Raw genomic sequence first — 4,411 nt, 5'->3', positions numbered from 1 at the left:
GGTGTCGTGCTTCCTTGCAACGTTGCACAAGTTTGAGTGAGTGCATTCAAGATGGAACTATTTCATCCTGTGTCAGTCTAGTTTGCTTTGTTAGTGAAAGACCATGAAGGAGACTTGTATGTGTTATCAAGCACGATCTTGGCATGCAACCCTTATAGTCAAACACTGACGCTATTTGCTAGCCACTCCCATAGGATTACGGTTGTAAAAGAACTGGCCACTAGTTATCATGACTGTGTCAACGCGAAATTCAGCAATAGCTGTTCACGGTGCGCCGTGGAGTGGCTTTTGTCGCGCCTGTGCACAGAGGCGCAAACTGCGCAGAGATTAGTTAGCGCCTCTGTGCACAGAAGGCGCCTCTCCCCGTTGCTTCTCGCGTGTTCTTCGTGTTACGCCAACGCCAGCGCAGCAGAATCGGAAAACGTGCCCTTAACAGCTGTCGCTGTAAAAGCATGAGAAATGTCAACTTGACAATTTGGGGAAATTGTCAGCTGCACCCCTTATTGTGGATTGGGTTTTCTTCTGTACAGGCGACCATGAGAGAACGCTTCGGCTGTAGCTCCAGCTCATTGCTGTGCCATTTCACTGTGGCTTGCTAGCCGCGCTGCTCTGTGGTGGTACTGATTGACTTTCTGTTTTGTTTGCTTCTCTTTAGTGAAATAGGCACAGGAACAAAACAGAAGGGAAGCATTGTAGTGATGCAGCATTGTGTAGGTTTTGCGACTCTGCTGTCGCGCCTCTAAAGCCCGCGCGTGTCGTGCCCCTCCCATGGAGCTGCTGCCCCGTCACAGCTGTCTCGCCTGTGCTGCGCCATGGTGGAGTGGAGCCCAAGCACACCTCGATTTCTTTCACAGCGCCTCGTGCAGGGCTCTGTGTAACTCTGAAGGTCGTAGTCCGAATGAAACTTGAACGTGTGCATTCTGCGTTAGTCGGCCCTCGCATACTTTTTCATGAAGCAGCGCCTCTTAGCGACGGTGCTGTCAACTTGATATATCAAAGTGGCACCAAAGACATAGTAGAGTCGAGTTTGGTATACCTAGGGAGTGACACGCGTCGCCCACACATTTTTCCCACGTGTGCTTTTCACTAGGAATGTAGAGTTAGTCTCAAGTGCGCGTGTGTTTGTCCGTCATTTGCCCAGGAGGGTGTCGTGACGGCAGCTTCGGTCGCGCTGCGACTCGGGCAGTCACTACACTTCGCCGTAAGTCGTATTGCGCCCTCTGACGGTGGCCGTGACTGACCCGACTAGAAGCTGTCACAGTCGTACATGTGTGGACTGATGTGTGTGTGTGCCTGCCGAACTGTCCGCTGTGTGTGCGCGCCTGTGGAATCGGCGCTGCTGTCTCCACGGAGCGCCGCTGAAGCCTCTGGGTACAAAGCACATCTTGCTGTGCGTGGTCGCCGGGCGCCGACCCGACCTGTTTGTCCACGAAACGTGTGCCGTACGTGTCGCCAGGGATTGAATAAAACACGCATTCGACAGGCCATTGTGTGCGGTCTCTCAGCATGAAACCGACAGTGGAAAGCATTGTTCCACTGGATGTCGTTTCTGGAAAGGACAGTGGGTTGCTGCGGACCTGAAGTTTACAATGCTTTTTACACCCCGCACCCAAGGAACAGCCTTCATTTATATCATTTTCATGAGCACATTTCACATTTAGAGGCCAACAGGAAAAAAAAAGCAGCTTGACATATACCTCAACCTCTAAATGCGCTGGACGATAGCTGGCGTGTCGCACAGCTCGTTAAATCGCCTAGCACTCCACCAGAGTTGCACGTAACTCATTACAAGTAATTGGTTGCTTGTAATTAATTACATTTTCTGGTAATTTTGTAATTCATTTTTTTTTTCATATGGTAACGCTGCGGGTAATTATTTCTTCTGTAACTGATTACTGGTAATCAGCTACTTATTTCTAGAAACAAGTTGCAACCAGTAGTACAGCTTTGAGAACCTTTCATGTTGACTTCACAACGCGAAACGGACAAGAACGAAAGGCGCCAAACGACAGAGGTGGGCGCCTACTATCGACTGATTTTATTGAAGCTTGCGGATGGTGATTTTACAGCAAGCCATCACAACGTAGCAACCAAGAAGCCATAAAATAGCTAGAATGTAAACATTTTTTTTGTCAACCTGAATGATGATGACAACACGAGATATGTGTAATTCAGACGGCCAGGCTGAGAACCTCTACCTGACTGCGAACATGCACTGGTGCTAGCGTGGATGTTTCCTTAGTGACCATGAAAACGAGCCTGCTGTGGAGAAGCACTGCACACGAACATGTCCGAACCGCTAATGGGTCACCGTAGGGAACCCCGTCTTGTCAGATGGCATCGAACTCTGCGGCTTCCACACGCAGGGATATCTGAAAAAGGCGTGTATAACAAGGATTTTGTTGAAACGAGTACTACTGGTTGTTTTGTAGTATCAGGAGAATAAATATGTGTACAACGTTGGCTTCTATTGTAGAAAAAATAACAGCGCAGCAAATTAACGACGAGGACGAAGAGACAGACACTGCTCTGTGTATGCCTTTTTGTCCTTGCCTTTCTTTCACTTTTTTTTCCCCAATATTTACAGTAACTATAGGAGGTATTCACTGAGCCCGCGCTACCAGACGGCGCGAGCGTCGCCGCGGCAAACGCGCCATGTTTGCGGTCGTTTCACGTCAGTATGTGTCAGCTCGCGCAGTGAACACGGTACGCCGTGAGGTACCCGGCCTGAACTGTTAGTGATCAGTGACATATTTGCACGTTGTTAAATGCATCATCGATCGCGTACGCTTATTGTGCATGAAGTTTGCAGCAGAATTCCTCTGTGCCGTGATAAAACAGAGCTGCCTCAACTCGGCAACAAAACTGGCTGGCTGCACTGCATGCGCGCAAGAATGTACACGTCTTGCAGCTTTTAATATCAGTTGATAACTGTCAGCTAGTCATGCAGGGCACATCGTGGATAAACAGCACGATTAACTACCGAAATTCCAAAACTGGCGCCGCAGAAACTGATAATTCCAGCGGAAGAACGGTCAAACAAATGCTCGCAGCACGAACGTCAGACCCAGCGAGAATATTTTGCAGTTTTGATTGTAGCTACGTAGCGCTGCTTCAAGCCGTAGCAACACGTCACTTTCAGCAGATAGAGGTGACAAGTTAAGCTACAGCTAAGCGAACAGACCCTTTGGATTACTCACCTCTCCAAAAACGGCACTTCGGCCTTCGGCACCCTCAGCACGGCTCTTGGACTCACCCGCTTGTCAAGTAATTGCACGCTCTCATAGGTTTGTATGCTTTAATTCCTTGGCCTGTCAGCAAACTTAAGCCGTGCACAAGGTGGGCCTCGATACCGGCGAATTCAACGCGCGGTAGCAGTCCTGTACGTTGCACACCATGCCGGCGCCTCCGCATTCCTACAGGGGGTCGACCTTTTCACAAAGTAGAACCTTCTGAGCGTGTCCGCTCTTTTCTGCTTCGCACAGTTCACGGAATATTCACTCAGTCACGCGGGGGTACAGGTCGGACAGAAATTACCTGCGGCGAAACGCGAAATACACTCACGTTTCACTCATCGCCAGCTATTTAAACGCTGCGGCTAGCTGCGGCGGTCGCGCGCGCGACCACCATGGCGAATGCCGCGCCGGCCGCTAGCGCCCCTTGCGGATTACGTTTTCAATGCTCTATTGTAAAAGCACCTAACAACGCAACCAAGAAATCTGGATCACAGAAATTGCTGCCGGCCAAACAAGCGTATGCCTACCAATGGAGTGATTTTGCCCTGCTATATCGAGGTGCAATAATGAAAAATTTGGACGTGCTTCCGCAGTACACCTAATTTTTGTCACTAGTACCCATAGATGTGCAGAACGAACGTCAATGATAGTAGTCGGAGAATGCCTTTAAAACGAATTACGCGTTGGGTATTCACAGTGGTGCCTCCGTTTCATGGAGAGGTTACATTATTAGATTTTACCACTGAGTATTGGTTGGCGTAAGGCCCTTTTCCTAAACATTTAACCCGAGAAGAGCCACAAACCACGCCGGAAGAAACCTTGTACCCATGAGAAAATTGTCGTTTATCTGGCAGCACTAGCTATCGAACCCATCACTTCCCAATGCGAGATGGATGCTTTTGCCCTTAGTCAACCGCTTATCCAGCTATTCACCTGGAGTCTCCAAAAAAAGCACAAGCCACGGCATGGTCTGGTGCTCGGCTTTCCTGGGTGCTCGGTTTGGGAAAGTAGCCTACGCCTTCAAATCCCGCCACTGTGAGCGGCCCTCTTGCGAGCCTCGTGCCTCATGAATGTTTCAGTTATTGGCTCACTGACAGCTGAGATCCAGAAAAAACTCATGAAAAAAAAAGTTCACATCATACGGCCGGTCGACTTATAGAGCAAACGCAACGCGG

The sequence above is a fragment of the Amblyomma mixtum genome, chromosome 6, assembly GCF_055824585.1.
Source record: "Amblyomma mixtum isolate Tamu chromosome 6, ASM5582458v1, whole genome shotgun sequence".
NCBI classification, from domain to species: domain Eukaryota; kingdom Metazoa; phylum Arthropoda; class Arachnida; order Ixodida; family Ixodidae; genus Amblyomma; species Amblyomma mixtum.
This window is presented reverse-complemented; position numbering follows the sequence as displayed.